The sequence below is a fragment of the Orcinus orca genome, chromosome 4 (genome assembly GCF_937001465.1).
Source record: "Orcinus orca chromosome 4, mOrcOrc1.1, whole genome shotgun sequence".
In the NCBI taxonomy this organism is placed as follows: domain Eukaryota; kingdom Metazoa; phylum Chordata; class Mammalia; order Artiodactyla; family Delphinidae; genus Orcinus; species Orcinus orca.
Window position 1 is genome coordinate 127609321 of NC_064562.1, and position 20805 is coordinate 127630125.

A 20805-nucleotide genomic window follows, 5' to 3' on the forward strand; every position below is an offset into this window, starting at 1 on the left:
CTGTAAGTCTATCACTACAGTTTCGAAATCAACCAATTAAACACTCTTTATTTTCTTCTGCAGCAACCATTCCTATTCAGTGAGACTGTACTACATTTCCTTGAATAGAGATCCAGCGCCCTCATTCCCTTGTGTAACTTTCCCGACTTTACTCGCTGCTGCCATTGAATGCACTGAGTCTTTTGAAAACCCTTAGATACTAATTAATTTATGGCATATGTCATTAACCTTCCATTCTGCCTTGGCCTTTTTCTGTATAAGACAATAAGCCCTTGGGACATTTGAAATGCTTATATTTACTTGCTTAGTAAACCCTTGGTACCTATCATAACATCCAGTTTTGTTGACAGTAATGGTGATGGACAAAGGACACTATCACACCCCAGAGAAGTGATGAGCCAAGAATGTCTAGTTAGATTTTTTTTAGAAAGAAATAATAGACAGGAGAAAGCCCTAAGAATAAGATTGAGTCCACTTTAAACTGAGATGGCAACCATCCCATAGTCCTAAAATAATGACTGCTTCTCATGTATATTGTACATGTCTTAATTGCCTCACATTTATTTAAAAACAAAGCCTAAGTGAAGTAGGAGCTGACAGAAGCTTAGGCCTGATGTCTTTTCACTCAGATTAGAGACAGGGTCTGGCAGATACAACAGCATGATTTCCAACGTCAGTCAGCTGACAGGGTGGTAGGCTAGATAATAAACAGCATTTACAGTTCATTGCGATGAAGGCCATGCTACATATTTTTAAAGAGTGCTCTAGAGATGCATAGTACAGTTCACTACTCAGACCAAGGGATCAGGCAGGACTTTGTGAACATCTCCATATATTTCATCATATCTTGTACCTTACCTGGACTGTAGCCTACCTTGGCTGCCAGAAAACCTTCCAAACTTAAATCCACCTTCTCCTTAACCAGGCTTCCTCTTTCCTTGATCCACTAACATATTTACTCTTCCCTACTCACTACCTGCACCCCTGGTAGGATTAACTGCTTCCTTTTTGTTGCCATAATAGCTTTATAATCTGATCTAGGCTTAGATAGCAGTACACCTTACCCCTCCCCTCTTTTTAATAAAATCAGCACTGTACAGCGAAAGAGATCAGACAGAAAGGCAAGTACCTTGAGGAGGCATTTACCAACTAACCCCCCACTTTTACCAACACTTTTTACCATCGTCCTATTGATATAAGTAGGAGGGGGCTCTACTATGATAGATAGATAACCTAAGGGTTACTTAGTATGGGAAAGAAGGCCAATAAGACACAGCTTCTGTAACAGTCCTTATGTGCTCAAACCAGATCCTCTGTCTAGGGCATCTCTAGCAGGCAGGAATGAATCAGAGATTCAGTTGTATGGAGCATATGACAAGCAAACTCAAGCAACATAGACTGTTGAATTTCTGGGGGAAAACTGTGTGTTTTTTTTAAAAAAACTATTTATTTATTTATTGGCTGCATCGGGTCTTAGTTGCGGCACCTGGGGTCTTCATCGCGGTGCACATTGTTCTCTCTAGCTGTGGCGTGCGGGCTCAGTAGTTGCAGCACATGGGCTTAGTTGCCCCGCAGCATGTGGGATCTTAGTTCCCCGACTAGGGATCAAACTAGCACCCCCTGCATTGCAAGATGAATTCGTAACCACTGGACCACCAGGGAAGTACCGGAAAACTGTATTATGAATGCTGCAGAGTTCAAAGTGCCAGTCTATCCAGGTGTTCAAGTGTCAGTCTTCTTGCTAGACTGGCCTTTGTGATGTTCAAATAAAGTAAGCATGAGGTATTCTCAAAATTAGAAGATTATTTTCTTAGAGGTATTGCGGGGGATGGGGTGTGAGATCACCTCAGAGAGTTGTATAGGGAGGTTGCTTAGGCAATAACAATGCCTTAGTCAATGCTCAACCAAAATGTAAGTGTAAGAAATTACCATGATGACTTTGATTGTTCTTTCTTTTTTCTTAAAAAAACAGTTACTTCAAGAAAAATTTTTTTGCTGTCCTTCCTTTCTAGTTCCCAAAGTACGTGTTTATTGTTTATTGGGTGCTGTAATTAAAAATATTAGAGTGTCCCTATTCAAACTCTGTTATACAATTTATGACAATTGAAATGTACTGTTCATAGACCTGCCTATTTTCTCCACTGTGTCGATTCTTGGAGTTTTGCACAATACCTGGCAGTTTATTTATTTATTTTTTTTGCGATATGCGGGCCTCTTACTGTTGTGGCCTCTCCCGTTGCGGAGCACAGGCTCTGGACACGCAGGCTCAGCGGCCATGGCTCACGGGCCCAGCCGCTCCGTGGCATGTGGGATCTTCCCGGACCGGGGCACGGACCCGTGTCCCCTGCATCGGCAGGCGGACCCCCAACCACTGCGCCACCAGGGGAGCCCTATTTTTAAATAATGAGTAAGTTAACCCATTGTCGATTGAGCATATACAACTTAGATCTCTACTAAATAATACTGAAGAATACTAGAATAGGTATATCTGGGTAATATGGCCAGGGCAACCTAGTGTGCCTGGATCATCTGTATAACTCAGGTGAAACTAGGACTCAGCCTGAATTATTTAAATAATTCCCCGAGTCCTCTGCAAAAGGCTATAACGCAGAGGTAGAACAAAGCAAGGAGAATGGCATTCTTTCCTACAGCCAGCTTTTCAAACACTCTACTTCCTTGTTTCCATGGCATTGGAATCTCCTGGGTACATTGCCGGGAGATTCTCCCTTAGGAATTGAAAAGAAGAAAGAAAAGAAGAGAAGATACAGAAACCCATTGCGGTGTTTTCTGAAAACAGCTTGGCTCTCCTGCTGGTCACCGACGGCTGCCAGGCTGTAGAAATACCGCATCTGATGGAGCCCAGGCCGCCTCTACTCAGCATGCTGGAAATGTGTGATTAATTTTGTTTGACAGCAGCAAAAAGTCTGCCCTACCTTGGATGTCAGCTGATTATTTCCAGTATGGTTGCTGCTGCAAATTCCATTAATGATTTGTAATACCTATTCAACTTATGAGAGGAGAAAAGTGCTTTTCTGAAAAAAGAGTAAATTGGACACAGTCTTATGGAAAATCTTAATCTACAGAGTGAACATGTGATGGCAGAGGAGTTGAGGAATAGATCAGCAATTTCAAAATTTTTTTATACAAAGGATTTGGTCTGTTTTGATAGTCTATCACCTAAGAATGTGTTGTGAAGAATTAAAATGTTTGATTAACGCGCTTTCCTTTTCTTCCCAGTGTGCAAATATGACAAATTTAAATGTTCAATTTGATGTGTATTTATTAAGTGCCTACTGTTAAGTGTTCAAGGCCCTTAGTAAGTATTTATTGAGTTGAATTGAGTATACTATTATAAATGCTTATGCCTAAGACCTAGTGCAACCCTTTGGAGAGCCTACCATCTAAGATGGTGTTTCTCAGCTGTGGTGCCATGAATCCCAGAAATTTAAAACAATTCTGATGCCTGGGTCTCACTCCCCAGAAACTGTGCTTTAATGAGTCTTAGGTGAGGCTTGTGGCCTCAGTTTCTGTCATATGTCTCCTCATATGCATAATGTGCCTCTGGATTTGAGAAAGAACAACTGGTCTAAAGGAAGTGAAAAGGTAGATGGCCAAGTCCAAGTAGATGTTCAAAGGACAGTGTTTATATGATTTGGCTATTTGATAAGTATGAGAATTTGGAAGGAGGGGAAATTACATTCTATTGAGGCCATCAGGAAAAATTTCATGAAGAGGTAATATTTCAATGGACTTGAAATGTGTAAAATTTTGACTGGCAGAGTTGGGTGTCCAGGAAGAGAGTCAAAGTCAAGGATGAGATAGAATGGGGCCAGCTCTGTGAACACTGAGTAGCTAATGCATATTTTGAGAAAAGTAGTATGGGGTTGATTGCTATTATGAAAAGTACCATGGATTTGTAATTTTGGGTTAGCTAGTAAGAGCCCAAATACATTTATGAAATGGTGGGATATTTCAACAACTTTTTTTTCTTATGCTCTAAACATTACTCCTAAGACCACAAGGTTGAAAGTGCCTTAGGTATGGTGCAGTAGGTATAGATTTAAAAATGTACTTTAGACAACAGTGTAAATTAACTATACTTCAATTAAAAATGGTTGTAAAAATGCACCTTGCTATTCAAAGTGTGTGGTCCTCAGATCACCAGCATTCATATTATCTGTAGTTTGTTAGAAATATAGGATCTTGGGGCCCACCCCAGACCTAAGAATCAAAATATGCATTTTAGAAAGATTTTTGTATATACACTAAAGTCTGAGAAATACTACTTTTGTATCTAAATTACTATTACAACTATACAGCTATAATCAACTTAGGACAGTAGAGAAGTAAGCACATGTTTCAATAAATTAAATTATACTTGACTGTGAATGAGAAAAATATATAATATTGACAGGCAATAATTGTGTCTTTTTATCAGATTTAAAAAATATCTATCACACCTTATTTTCCCATATGATAATTTCCTTAAGCATGATTAATGCATTTAAATTCATGTGACTTTCAGAGGTATTCCTCTTGAGTTCCAATCCTCATGTCCTGAATGAAGATCTTTTCACTTTAGACCTTGATAATATTGCGTTTGCTTTTCAAATGGATGTCCTCAAAATCACCTCTGAAACCCCATTATAATCCACTATACTGTGCCACTGCCATCCTACTGCATGTGGGTTTGGTGGCATATGGCAGATGGGAAAGAAACACAGGGGCCTGTGAAACTTCATCCATGGAAACCTGGATGCCAGAATAGACCTGATGTACATGGGGAGAGGGTCTAGCGTAGATGCTTAAGCATTATTTACCTCTTTAATCTGAAGTTAACACATAACTATAAATAGTGGTTCAGAGAGGTTTTGCTAAATGGCAGAATATTTTATGAATGGCTATTTTCCAACAGTGCCTCCGATTCAAGAAAAGGCTGTATATTCACAAATAATTATTAAGACATTCCTTTTCTCAAAATAGCACTGGATTTGGTGATCTGGTTAAATATCTTTAGGTTGATATTTGGCAACAAGAGCTATTTTGCTTTAGATGTAGAAATCATCTGCTTTTCTCAAACTTTAGTGTGCAAAAGAATATCTGAGGATGTCGTTCAAAAAAGATATCCCAAACCCTACTGAGATTCTGATTCAGTAACTTGGAAATGGCTCAGGAATCTGCATTGAAACAAATATTCCAGGAGATTCTTTTATTGGTTCTAAGAATACTACATTTTGAAAAAAACATTGCTGTAGGCATTATATTCTTAGGAATTTATAACTTTCTTCCAGTATCAGTATTAGCTAAAACCTAATTGTCAGGCTATTACCTAAGCTTAGTAAACTGTAGATTAATCCACTTAATCATGCAAGCTTTCTGAAGGAGATGATATTAGAAAATGATTTTTTAATTCACTGTAGAATTTCATATTCTAAGCATTGAAATGTACAATCCATTATAGTTGATTATTGATCATGTTGCATTTTTGCAGGAAATAGTTCAGTACATTTTTTGTAAGAAATTTATAATTAGTATCTGACTTTACTGGGCTAGAAATTTTTTGTTGTTGTTTTGTTTTGTTTTTTTCCATACCTACTTACCATTGTAGATGGAAAGGAGGGAAGAAGAAAAAAGAATATAAGAAAATAGGAACGGATGTTCCTATCCGTTGTGAGGTCATTCAGTGGGCTGAGAAATATTACATAACAGTTGTCCTGTTGAAAATCTGCTGCATGGGTCAATGTCAGGTTTTATCTTAGAAAGTGGGGAGTTTGTATCATTTCTCCTCCTTAATTTATCAGTGACTTTTTACAACTGTGACTAGTCAATGACTTTATTGCATTCCCATGTAAAATGGAGCTAAGAGCTTTTGTAATACAGAAGAAGATACAAGAGATAAAAAACTCAGGTTGACAAATTTGAAATACCTTTTTGACAGTAAGGGAGAACAATGTACTTGATTTACGTTACTTAAGACACAAAGAAACCTTTTATTTGAGATATAGTATGATCAAAATATGATTAAATTACCTTCATGTTCTGTATCACTTCATCTCTTTTTTATGTTGAAAATGTAATTTTAATAGGTAATGCTTCATCTTACATAGGAGCACAATAAAATACACCACATTCTGAAGAAACTCCAGAAGTTACGAGAATAAGAGTGGGGAAAACTCAGATGGGCTACAATGTCCATTACCTTAAACTGCAAGAGACAAAGGTTCCAACCCACAGGTTAACATTTACATACTTATGACTGACTGCATTTATGTCTTAAAAACAACAAGAGTCAGGAATTAGATATGGAAGGGTGGGAAAGAACAGTTTTGTGGGGGAGGAACTCTGTCAATGCAGAAAAAAGAGCTGATTATCAAATTAAAGAATAAAAGGAGCTCCCGTAGCTAATATTAGAGGGATGACAGTAAGAATCATTAACTGAGGATATGATGCCTTCTAAGGGAGAAACCTTTCTGATGATACTTATGCAAGCTGGCTGCTTGAGATTTGCTCAGCAGGTCTGTAAGAAAGACTCATAAATGCCTCAGCAAACCCCAAGTGATTATCAGATTGGTGTTTCCTAATAATCCACACCGGTGGTCACACATGAAGTTTTGAGACAAGAAATAAGAGCAAGGTCATAACGCAAATGGCAGACACAAATGTGGCACAGGTGAAAGTCCCACACAAAGCCAGTCACAAGTGTGGCTGTGCTGTGACTCTATGATCGTCTAACTAATCAGACAATACAAACACATTTCAAATTTCTAGGAGGTAAAAAATGTCACATACTGATGCTTTAGGCGTGCTCAGGGCCAGCTTATAAATACTCCATTCAGTGATGTATCTTAACGCAAATTTGCATCAGTGAAAAGAAACTGGCAAAATCTCTCTCTCACCATTCAATTTGTCAGACGGTGAAGACCAAAATAGAATGTTTCATCAGTTTTAATTTTTAAATACGATGGTCACATTGGGAAAAATGAAATAAACACAGTAAAATAAACTGTACAGAGGCAAAGTAGAATAACAAAAATTTTTTTATTAAAATATAAGTTTTACAGAAGTTTCCAGACAAGCCATACAAAGTGGTCACAAGCTTTTAATTGAAGGGAGGATTCTACACTTGACAGCAAAGTCACAATGTTATTAGTGAGGGCCGTGATGTTTGCGTAATGTTCCCATTTTGGTTCAAACAATCAAGCTTGTCCATCTACAGTGTCTAAATAAAGTTAGACTTGGCTAGAGAGCATATTCTAAAGAACTGGTTAGCTGCTTTTAACCAATGCAATCAGATCACCATAAAAAGGGGGTAAGGAGCCCATAAAATGAAAACTACCTTCCCCCCCACCACTAAAAAAAAATAATAATAAAAAAAGAAAAACACCCACACCCCTGCAGCTAACCCTGACAACTACCTTCATTCATAGTGCTTTATACTTAAACCATGATGAGGGAGATGAATAAAAGCAGAGAAGGGCCACTGCTTTTAAACATTTCACAACAACCCAGATGATATTTCTAGCCTCTGCTCATGCTTTACAACAGTGAATCAGGACAAGACATAGATTTGCTACTGTGCATTTACTCACCAGAGGACTGAAGATGTCTGGGCTTTTATTCTGTAATGTTTCTGAGACTGTGTCCATTAAATGCAAACAAAAAAGGAAGAAGCCTTGGCAGAACAGGGGAAGTGATGTACACTTGATGATTGGATAGATTTAAATATTATTCGTGGCATATAGCCTAGTCCATGCTCTAGCTGTTTCTATGGCTTGGGCTTCGTTGGTCTTCCACTGCTCCGCTGCATCATTTGCTGATGGGTCATCTGGGTTGGGAGCAGTTAACAAAGCCTGGATCGATAGCAGGACTGCGTGGATCTGCAGTACTGGGGACCACTTATCCTTCAAAATATCTAAACATATTCTTCCCAACTTGTCTACATTAGGATGATACATTTTGGTCATGAAACATACTTTAGGGGCTGCCATTGGGTATTCTTCTGGAAGGAATAGTTCAAGTTTAAAAGTCCCTCCCTCAAAGGGGGAATACCTGAGGGCCAGCAGTGACCACATGAAAATAACAGGCGTTGCTCTCATCTGGTTCTGCTTTAATGCCGGAAACTGGTTCTGCCAGCAAACACTGGGTTTCCTTGATAATCCTGGGGGCAGCCCGGCCATCTTGTCGGATCCCGAGTTCGGCCTCTGGTCTGGTTTCCGGCCCACTTTCTCTCTTGTTCCTAATTTTATTCTGCATCAAACAACAACAACAAGTGTCTGTAACATTTTAGACTTTGTTATATTCAAAGCCAGTTTATCTTCAATCAGTCATGCAGGGTTTTGTCAAGGGAGGGTGTCAAATCTCATTCTCTGAATGTCTTTAAAAAGAAAATACATTTCAGGAATACTCACAAACTCTTGGATTAGCAAACTCAAACAAATATAGAACATAATATTTAAAGCTGATGAATGTAAAACGTCCCTCATATATTGCTGGTGCTTTCTTGAAAACAAAAGAAGTCATAGTTGTAGTAAAAAAAAAAGTTGTATTAAAAGTCATAAAATCTTAATGCTCCTTCAGCTAGTAATTCCCTCTCTAGAGTTGTCTAAGAAAATAATCAGAAACTTGAACAACCATTTCTGTAAATGGATGATCATTGCAGCATTCTTTATCAATAGCAAAGTAGGCTTGACTGTTGAACCGTAGAAACAAGGGTAAACATATTTTGGTGTATCCATATGAGAGAAAAGTGCAGCCATTTAAATTAAAAATTTTCAAGAATATTTAATAGGAAGATTCTCATCATATAATCAAGCTTCGCTCATATAATGTTAAGAGAAAAAAAGCAGGATATAAGAAAGTTAATTCTGAAAACGATAGAAACATACATGTAAAAAATTGAATGGAAACACATCAAAATGTAATAACGGCCATATCTAGAGTATTGAATTGTAGGTGATTTTAATTTTTTCTTGATAATTTTCTGTATAATTCAAAATCTTTTCAATGAGCTTATGTGACTTTTATAGTTAGGTAGCTTCAGTAGTTAGGTAGCTTCAATAGCTTATGTGACTTTATATAGTTTAAAGAAATATAACAAAACAATCTGATACGGTGTTAAGGGTGGTTCTGTTTAAGAACAGGCATATGGGAGAAATGAACCTTTAATGTCTCTTCAATTCTAAGGACCATCTGCCCAGTCCTATTAACCAGTAACCACTGAAAGAAGTTAGATGCAATTAGTAAAGGTAGAAAGAAACAGTGCCTTTGTGAGTTCTATCTGTATCCCTGTGCATATCTCCCGCCTTAAACTAATGGAGCTATTTATTGAGTTCAAGCTGTCCCCAAGGAGGGCTGCTTTCTACTTTGCTTCTATGCAAGTGTTGTTCACTTTTTACAACTGGCTACTGAATCAAAGCCAGCAGCTGGCCATCCATGTTATTACAGAGAACAATAGTCCAAGCCCAAGCCCCTCAAGAGGGGCCCTGCTCCCATATATTGAATACGCCTGCATAAGAAGCAGACACCACCGAGGCCCGGTCTATCTGATTCTGCTCATGCGATACCTACAGAAAATATGAAGACAGAAGACGTGAGGGCCACATCTTATTGAGTGACCTTGGGAAACTCAATTGAACTCCAGTTTAGTTATCTTTAAAATTGGAGTCATATTGGCTTTATCTACCTCCTGTAAAGCATGTAAGAAAGAAGTTTGTAAACTACAGTTAGTTGTTAGATGATTATGTTCCTATTTTTCTTATGATTTCTTTTCCTTTTCAAGTACATAATGATGCTAAAGAGACAGTAAAATAGTATCAGTCCTCCTGCCTTGCCCGGGACTTCATGTAGCTTTGTAATGTGATCTCAAAGTGGACTGCAACTGGATGGCCTGGTGCTATCTATTAGCACCACTTGAAGTGAACCTATATGCCGGTGGCATATTGAGCTGACAAGCTGTGACGTCACTGGCAGAAGCAGCACTTCCGGAAGGCAGAGTTGCTAAGGGTTTTTTATAACATTATTCTCTCAGCATATTGGATTCTGCTGGTCAGTAGTGGCAGTGGTGTCTGGGGAAATAAGGTCAAGTGAAGCACTATGTTACTAATGATTTAGCAGTTACAGCCTGTCCGAGGCATAGGCTGGACCCAGATGAATTATGATTTTTTTTTTCTAAAATTAAGCTTAAACCTCATAGAGTTATCAGCACTGATTTCTTTTGTCTTTCAAAAGTTGATTAATTTTGTGGTAGATAGACATTTTCCTCTTTCTTGTCAGAATAGAAGAATACCCAGGTGTGAGCCTTTCCTGCTATGGTTTCTTTAGCTGTTTTATTACTCAATTTATAGAGCAGTATTCCTGCCTTTTTGAGGAAGGAGAAATACTATTGATGTTTGTTACAGAACACTGTACTGTTCTGATTCTCTTTCTACCTTATTGATTAAACCTTCCCTGATGCTCTCCATGAGATCATTCTATGATTTTTTTTCTAAAGCCTGGTATGCAAAGAGCTGATCAGGCACCATATTTTTTGAGATCCTTAAAAGCCAAGCTACGTTGTCCTTTAGGCAGTGGAGTTTTGATCAAGAGAGGAAATGATGGCCATATTCATATTATAGAAAAGTCACTTTGGCAGCTATCTAGTCAGGGAGACATGTAAGGATGCTATTATCATCCAGGGGATAGATGGGGATTTCTTCAGTGGGCGCATTGGTAGTCAGGGATGGGAAGAAGAATTCAAGAAATATTAAGGAGGTCAGATCAACAGGTATAGACTGGGTGTAAAGCTAACTGCCAGGTTTCTAGAGTGGGTGTCTAGGGTGACACATCAACAGGTAGCTACCAATGTTCTCTGTCTAGTTACAACCTAGTAGAGAAAAGAAATATAAAAACAGGTAAGTGCAATTATTGAACAATTCCCATGTGCCAGGCATTATCCAAAACATTCTATGTGCCTCGTCTTATTGATTCTTCTCATCAGTACTATGATATACTATTGTTATTGCCATTTTAAAGATGAAGAAACTGAGGCTAAGAAAAACTGGGCAATACACTCAAGGTCAATTGACTGGTTAGTAGTGGACCAAAATTTGGAGCCTCCTAAGTAGGCTGATTGTAAAACCTCTGCTGCATAGTACCTAGCAATGTTTACCCATAAGTATTCTAAACAAAGTTCAAAAAGGAACATTGAAGCACTTAAAGAACCAACTGCCAGAGGGTATTTTAGGGTTAGCCATTCATGTAAAAATAATGCAAAATGGTAAGCTGCTTTCTTCTCAAACTCATAGTTTAATATACAGGTAAAATTGCTAATTCCCAAATTAGAGAATCTTAGAGGAGAGTTTCAAAGATGGAAAGTCTCAGAATATTTTGTATAACCCATTTATTTTCTAAAAATGAGAAATTAAAACCTAGAGAAGGCTCATTTCCTCCTAAAATTATCACAGTAAAACAGGTGGAACCTACACAATAACTAAAGCAAAAAATATTCAAACCTAATCAAAGATGATAACAGAAAGCGATTTTAACCGTTCATTTAAGAGAGGAGAGCCAGTTGCCACCCTGACATTCTTAATGTCTTGCTCCTGGCAGATGCAGTTCTAGCTAATCTGGCTGTGGTCCTTTGTGACCTCAGAGAATGATGAACTTGACACATGGTTAGCTAGGCTTTAAGATGATCTCTAGAGCAAAACAGTCGCTATTGCTCTCCTGAGGAAGTGATTTGTGTGTGGTTTATTAAGGTAGATCTGGTTTTATTGTTAGAGCAGTCTGTCATTTCACAGTCAACCCCTAATTGTTATATTTTCCATTGTTATTCTTTATCACGAGAAGACTTTAAAAATCAGTATAAAGTATAAAAGCCCTGGGAAACCTTTTAAATTGTTTGATGGAAAAACAGTTTTGCTTACTAAGTGCACATTTTGGAAGGTCTCCTTCCCATATCGTTTTGAGAAAATATATAATATAATGGATATAGACTCTACTATCTATAAACCTTAGGTTCTAATCAAATTGAAAGGTCACTTTCTAAATTGAGCCGTGACCAAATTATTTTTTATTTATTTTTATTATTTTATTTTTAATTTTTTAAAAATGGAAGTATATTTGATTTGGAAGTATTTGATTTGGAAGTATATTTGATTATATTTTAATTTTTTAAAAATGGAAGTATATTTGATTTACAATGTTGCAGGTGTACAGCAAAGTGATTCAGTTTTTTATATATATATATATATATATATATACATATATATTTGTGTTTCTCTGTCTGACTTAATACACATAGTATTATAATCTCTCAGTCCATCCATGTTACTTCAAATGGCATTAGTTCATTCCTTTTTATGGCTAAGTAATATTCCATTGTATATATATATATATATATATACACCATATCTTCTTTATCCATTTATCTGTTGGTGGACATTTGGTTGCTTCCATGTCTTGACAATTGTAAATAGCGCTGATATGAACATTGGGGTGCATGTATCTTTTCGAATTAGAGTTTTCATCTCTTTTGGATATATGCTCAGAAGTGGTATTGCTAGATCATATGATAACTCTATTTTTAGTTTTCTAAGGAACCTCCAAGCCATGACCAATTTTTAGGTGATTACAGTTGTGAGTGACTAAGCTACACAGGAAAACCAATTTCATGACTATACTCTTAGACAGGTTAAAATGTTCAAGCCTGGAATTAGCATACGTATATGAAAGGCCGTTAGAAACCGTTCAAATGGAAGGCAAGAAATCCTGCTACTTGGAAAAAAATCCATTACATCTGTAGCTGGCTTCACCTGCTTACTAGTTTTGCTGTTTGTGCCCTGTCACCTGTTGGTTAGTGGGCAAGTAACCCACTGATTTTGTATTCTTTTTTACACCTTTGTATTTGGAATCCATCTCCCTAGGACAGAAAGACAAAGGGAGATGTGGGAGAAAGTGAGACCAGGGATGCTGTGGGTAGGAAATAGCAGGGATGGGGAGGGAGAGGATGGCAGAGAAAAAAGACGCAGGAAGGCCCATTAGGGACAGTGTGGTAACCTCCGCATTGATTCACTATCAACACATTGACAGTATAAACAAAATTGTATGGGAAAATTTAAATCTATAAAATACATGAACAAACTATTTTCAAGCACTTCAAAGGTATTACTTACAAAATATATATTATTCTTATCAGAATCCAGAAATCTATTATTTTGTGTATTTTAAAGAAGTTTAATTTCTTTTAAAAAATACTATAATATAGAGTTTTCACCAACTCAGACTGTCTTTTCGTTTAATTAGGCCTGTTAATAAGATTTTTACTGTGTACATCTAGTACCACTTACCACTTTAGATTTTTAAGCTCAGCGTAAACTGGTATCAGCGGGAAACTCCTACGTATGATGATTGCTTTTAAGTTTAAAAGTAGTATATTTCTCGGGCTTCCCTGCTGGCGCAGTGGTTGAGAGTCCGCCTGCCGATGCAGGGTACACGGGTTCGTGCCCCGGTCCGGGAAGATCCCACATGCCGCGGAGCGGCTGGGCCCGGGAGCCATGGCCGCTGAGCCTGCACGTCCAGAGCCTGTGCTCCGCAACGGGAGAGGTCACAACAGTGAGAGGCCCAAGTACCGCAAAAAAAAAAAAAAAAAAAGTAGTATATTTCTCAATAGTCATTAGTTCCTTTAAAGAACATGATTCCACTCCAGGATAACAGTCTTTGATGCCCTGCTACAATGACTGGACATTTTTTTCCAAATTAATAAAGTTGGCTTCCATTTAATTGAGTTAATCACTAATTCAACTATCTCGATCCTAGCAGCATGACATTAAGGACCATTTAGTAATAAAGTAATAAGAAGCTGAATATTTAATAGAAAAAGATCTATTTTTTAATGTAAAAATGTTATTCTCATTGACAATTCTTGGGGAAATTTTTGCTGTCATGGCAACTATTCTTAGCAGAATCTTGCTCTTCTGCTTTACAGTCAAGGTGTTTTGATGGTTGAATAGATTATTTAAATCACTAGTGGAGAGCACGTAATAGCTGTTGGTTTAGACTTCAGATGGTTTTGCATGATAAATGATAAGTGCTTTTAATGATGATGAAAAGTTATTTATTAATGACAAGCAAAACTGGCCACTCATCTGTCAAGTCTCAGATTAGATGCTATTTCTTTAAGGAAATCTTTTCTACTTAAGTAAACTCAATCATTACATTCTACACTTTTCCATCTTACTCCCTGTAAAATAACTTGATCCTACTTATATTCCCAGCAGTTAGTACAGTGGCTGCACCTTCTAAGTACTTGATAAATATTTGCCAAATAAGTAATACATGAAAATCTGTAATGTACAAAAATTTTACATTTTGTACTAACTTGGTTTTGGATTTGCATGATCTACATTTTGCATTTAAATATGCAGCAAATGTGTACAATAATTCAGGTTCATTTGGTACAAGAATGCATTACTTCTTATTTTTGCAGGATTACATTTATATTCAGATTTTTTTAATGGCTATACATTTTATTTAATAATTAATTTTATACTATTATTAATGATGAAATGCCAGGATTATTAAAACTTAATGAAACGTTTAGTTTTAGTGCACAATTTAGCCTTTCATTTTATTCATTGGACTGTTTACAAAACCAATTCAGCTTCAGTATTTGAAACACAATGAGTGGATTCCTCTGTTGTGGATAATTGCTTCAGTTGAGAATATTATACAAGACAGGAGAGAAAACGTGGTTTAAATATTCTGACTCAATATACTTTGCATCTTATGACTATTACAGGACAGAATGCCTTGGTAATTTATTCCTAGCTCTTTAAATTTTATATATTTAGAGTTCATTGTTATGTTTCTTAAAATATCATATAAATTCTGCTATAAATTTTGAGCCATCTTTGTGAAAGTGGTCCTGCTTAAAACTACAAAATCTGTCTGAGTCTCAAAGATGGAAACATGTCTGGGCAGCTTGGGCACAAGTAGTGTGAGTTACTCTCTGATACATGCCCTCAGCTCCATTGGACAGGACAGTGCATTTCTCTATAATTTCCTAGTTAGTTCTGCAGTTAGATTACGCAAGTGACTTGCATCTTGTCCTCAACTCCATCTTCTTTCAGAAGCACAAATCAGTTCCATCACTGATGGGTATAAGGAGTGGGAAAGGGGGATTACAATGTATTCCTCCCACCATGTAATCTATAAGGTGCTCTGAGCCAAACAGAATCATGTGGGCATTGAATTTCAAAACCATAACATATATGTATTGATTTATAGTGACAGTGTTGCTTAGGAAATAAGAAATCTCAGTCTCATTAAAGAAACTAGCCAATAGCAAGTATGTAAAATATTTATACATCTGGTATAAATAAGTAATTCATTCAGGTTACTTTTTTCTGAAAATGTATCTCTAATGGATATTACTCAGCCATAAAAAGAAACGAAATTGAGTTATTTGTAGCCAGGTGGATGGATCTAGAGACTGTCATACAGAGTGAAGTAAGTCAGAAAGAGAAAAACAAATACCATATACTAACACACATATATGGAATCTAAAAAAACAAACAAACAAAAAACAATGGTTCTGAAGAACCTAGGGGCAGGACAGGAATAAAGATGCAGACATAGAGAATGGACTTGAGGACACGGGAAGTGGGAAGGGGAAGCTGGGATGAAGTGAGAGAGTGGCATGGACATATATACACTACCAAATATAAAATAGTTAGTGGGAAGCAGCCGCATAGCACAGGGAGATCAGCTCGGTGCATTGTGACCACCTAAAGGGGTGGGATAGGGAGGGTGGGAGGGAGACGCAAGAGGGAGGAGATATGGGGATATATGTATACGTATAGCTGATTCACTTTGTTATAAAGCAGAAACTAACACACCATTGTAAGGCAATTATACTCAATAAAGATGTTAAAAAAAGATATTTAGATTGTATGCTAAATTTAGGTGATACAAGAGTTATGGTTGATGGTCACTGTAACATACAAACCTGAAATTTCATGTCTTAGCACAAAATAAGCTTAGTTTTTGTTCACATAAAGTCTAGTGTGATGATGGTGTTTTGTGGGTTGAGGTTCTTATATATTCTGCACACCATTGTCAGGGACTTGAGTTTATACAGGTCTGTTTATAGAGACTCAGGTTGATAAAAACTCTGCTTCTTGTAACATTGGGCTTCTGAGTGTCTCTCGGGGTTGACCAACTGAGGAAATGAAATGTGGAGAATTGTGGACTTTTATCTGAAAGGGGTGTGTATTTCTTCTACTTGGGTTCCATAATCTGTCTTACAGTCTAACCAAATGCAAAAGGAGTGGGAAGACAAGGTTAACAGTGGGTGGCCATTTTCTAAAAACAACACTTCTCTGTGAAAGGACAGCATGAATTTTTGGTGAATAGCTTGCTTCCTCTGCTATGGTAAGAGAGTGATCATGATTGCTGTATTCAAGCAACAACTGAAAATTGTCTTTGGAGAAATGGTATTAAAAATAAGGCTATTTTTAAAAATGAAAACTAAACGTTATCAATCTATAATTGAATATATTTAGGACTGTTGTTTTAGAACTAGAGGATTGTTGTGTCATCAAATAGAATCCCATGTAGATGATTATGAAGATATTCTTAGATTTCGGAAGTTCAAAATAGTTATTTCCTTTTTTCCCTCAGGTGATTATTTTTAAGTAATGGGATAAAAAGCCCTCTTTCTGTAGTTGCTTACCTAAAATTACTAAGCAAGATGCTAGTTTTATTTAGAAGATATATACAACACATTCTTTTGTATTATAATGATTATGACATATAATCATTCTGTGCTGCTAAAATAAAGTTCTGTGATTAACTGTGTCTTTATAGTACTTTACAAAATATTTCTAAGTCCTTATGCCACTTGAGCCCATCAATGAGCCTTTGAGAAAGATAGAAAAGGTATTAGCCCCCTTTTGGACAAGAAATATAGACTAAGCAATTACACTCCAATAATAAGAGATATATAGTGATGTGACAGTGATATTTCTCATTATAATAATAATGAGAAATATAGACTCACAGTGTTTAAACAGCCAGCTTAAAATACTGTGGATTGTAAGGGTTAGATGAGTAAGAACTGTAATCTTGTAATGCTGTTTTCATTACCTACATGACTGAATCTACCTGGACACTGGAAAGGACCATTAGTTTGAATTTTGCAGTTTGTACAATCTATAAAAATGACCACTGATGCAGGTGATGTGAGAATCACAAGGTGACTGAAATAACAGATCAGCATTGTTGGTTTATTCATTTTGCTGATGTAGGCGTATCTTGTGTATTAGCTTTTAAATATTCATAGAGTAGAATTCCAGGAGTGGACAGATATTAAGGCTTTTTCTTTTAATTCACAAGGGCCATCGAAGCTGCAGCTCCAGTGTATTTCTAAATGAACCCATAACTCTTCTATATTTTTCAAAACTGATTTTATTTAGTATAAGTAACTTTTAAACTTTTTATTCACTGATACATTATTGAGTTTTTATTGCCTAAAATTGTTTAGTACAGATATAAAAGACAAAGTTGCTTTTCTCAAGAAGATCACAGTCTCACGAGGGTTAGAGAGTAAGCAGAGACTTCTCAATCTGATAAAGAATATTCAGGGAGGCTTATAAGCCCTTGGAGTAGAGGCTACCTCAGTGTTGGGTGGGATGGAGTGATTGCTGTAGAAGGTGTCCCAGAGGAGGTGATGTTTGAATTGATTCTGGAAGGATGAGTACGAGTTCAAAACAGGCATGTGGTACTTCTTTTTTTTTTAAATAAATTTATTTATTTTATTTATTTATTTTTGGCCGCGTTGGGCCTTCGTTGCTGCATGCAGGCTTTCTCTAGTTGCGGTGAGCTGGGACCACTCTTCACTGCGGTGCGGAGGCTTGCAGTGGCTTCTCTTGTTCTGGAGCACGGGCTCTAGGTGCGTGGGCTTCAGTAGTTGCAGCATGAGGGCTCAGTAGTCGTGGCTCGCGGGCTCTAGAGCGCAGGCTCAGCAGTTGTAGTGCATGGGCTTAGTTGCTCCGGGGCATGTGGTATCTTCCCCGACCAGGGCTTGAACCTGTGTCCCCTGCATTGGCAGGCAAATTCTTAAGCACTGCACCACCAGGGAAGCCCGGCACATGGTACTTTTTAAAATGTAAAATACAAAGTTCAGTTACATTATCAATATTTGACTTAAAATTCTGAAATAATACGAAAATATAATATCCACATCTGGGCTTCAGAAAAGTAATTTAAAGGATAGCTCAGTAGAGAGTCATAAACATTGGGGAATAAAACCAATTAAAAAAATAAGATATTATAGTAGGCATGAATTATGGTTAGATTTATAATTAACTTGAGCTTATTCTATCCTGTCATGTATTGTGACCTATGTGTATTTCTCGATTTGTAGTTTATCCTTCCCTTTACTTGTCTCCATTCTACCTGTGGCTAATCCTGCATTAAATCATTTCCTGCACCTGCTCTGATGCACTTATGATGTGTATTTGTTTCCATGTGGGTTACTCATGCCCAACTTTATTGTGTCAATCTTTGTCCTTCACAGGTTTCTGTGGCACTTTTGCTTCTGCAGGCTTTTTGTTTTCATTAGTCCCAGTGGTAATATTTATTGCCTACCTAGAAGTCACCAATGGATGCAAATTGTGACTTTTCATATTAAAGTCCTTTGGCAGATCAAAGAAAGTTCATCATAGAGAAAATAGACCTAGAACATAAGTTTGTGAAAGTGTTGAACTACCTGAAGGCCCTGTTAGCAGAAAGGCTGGCTGTGGGAACATGGTGGGGAAGCCCACCAGCACAGGCTTAGATGGCAGCCTAAGGCGTTTAGAGGAGGGAGGAACGTTCAGTCACTAGGCTTTATAAAACTTGATCTATTTTTCTTTAAGAGAAATTGTTTCTCATCTTCTGGAACAGTTTATTGGAAGCTCTGCATGAATATAGACAGGAGAGGGAAAGATGGAAAGAACAGAGGACCTAGCAAGATTGCTTTCAGCTTCGAGTCCCTGTAAAATCCAAGTCAATTTACTTACAGGTTTTTCCTTTTGTGTAACCCAAAAGTTGGTCCAAAGCATATATTTATTGATCATTGGTCAGAAGATTATAGTAGAACTAAGGTACTATATTATATTTAATATAAACATAAAAACTGCCTCAGAACTCATTTAAGAACTAGAGTACTCTCTTAATATAGACCTTGAAACACCAAGAGAATGGTCAGAGATAAGGTCAGAGGTCATGAAAGTGCCACTGTGTGTGGCAGGTATATGTTGGGATACAGAAATACAGAAGTGACAGCCCTTAGCTTCACGAAGCTTATATTCAAATACGCAGAGATGTGTAAGCAAATAAATTACAATGCAATGTGTTAGGTGCCATTATAAAGAAAGGAACAAAATGCAGTAGATAGCATAACTAACTGCACTGCGCAGGGTGGGGGCAATGATGGTGAAATGGAGTTTGAAGGATGAATAGGAGTTTTCCAGGAAGGGAAGGGAGGAGCACATGGCAAAGCCAAGGCATATTTTTAGGTCTGGAAAAATGTTTAATGAGATTAAGAAAAAAACAAAACAAAAACCAAAGATGTATATCGGAAAGTAATGGGAGATGAGGCTGGAAAATAGATTAGAACCAAATAGTAAAGGTCCCAAGTTACAAAAATCTTTCAGACATTACAGTAAAGTATTCTAGACTGTTTTTCCTTCTTAATTTGAGTTATTTTATTCTATGGAAGTTTAAAATGTGTATCCATTATATTAAGTTCATTGTTTTTCTCTTTTTTTTGGCACTCCTTAAAAGCAGGGAAAATTGTTAACAATTAATAATATCAAATAGAGATGATTTATTCATTTCCTCAGTGCAGGAAAACAAGGAGAATTTCCAAGGCTACTTTAACTTTTAGTTTTTGGGAAAAAAATCAAGATCTCAAAGTTATATGTATATTATTTAATAATTATTTAACTTCTAAAAATGATGGATTTCCTCACAGAACTTGACTTTTCCCAAGTTCTAGAGATATAAATATGGTAATGTATTTTTGGGGGGGGGTTAAACATTTTTTATTGTGATAAAATATATATGACAAAAAATATGTCATTTAAATCATTTTCATTGTACAATTCAGTGTATTAATTACATTCACACTGTTGTGCAACCATCACTGCTCTGTTTCCAAATCTTTTCCATCACTCCAAAAAGAAACTATAAACATAAGACAATATCTCCCATCCACCTCTTCTCCCAGCCACTGGGAACCTCTACTCCACTTTCTGTCTCTATGAACTTGCCTATCTAGATATTTCATATAAATAGAATCATACAATATTTGTCTTTTTGTCACTGCCTTATTTCACATAGCATATTTTCAAGTTCATCCATGTTGTAGCATACATCACAAATGTATTCCTTTTCATGGGTGAATAATATCCCATTGTATGTATAGACCACATTTTGTTTATCCATTCATTTGTTGATAGACACTTGAGTTTCTACATTTTGGCTACTGGGAATAATGGTACAATGAACACGGGAGTCAACGTGACTTGTTTTTTTTCCTTTTTGTGGACATATGTTTTTATTTCTCTAGAAGTGAATCGCTGGGTCATAGGGAAGGTGTACATGTACCTTTTTTTTTTTAGATCTTTGTTGGAGTATAATTGCTTCACAATACTGTGTTAGTTTCTGTTGCACAACAAAGCGAATCAGCCATAGACATATACATATCCCCATATCTCCTCCCTCTTGAGCCTCCCTCCTACCCTCCCTATCCCACCCTTCTAGGTCATCGCAAGGCACCGA

General features: G+C 37.0%; 1 protein-coding gene and 1 pseudogene across 19 annotated transcripts in view; one reads left to right on the forward strand and one right to left on the reverse strand.

Annotated features, from left to right (window-relative positions):
* The window catches only part of ANK2 (ankyrin 2), a 683094-nt gene that overhangs the window by 364688 nt on the left and 297601 nt on the right, over window positions 1-20805 (forward strand). The gene's annotated exons all lie outside the window — the stretch shown is intronic.
* Window positions 7458-8177, reverse strand: LOC101271311 (ubiquitin-conjugating enzyme E2 N-like; annotated as a pseudogene).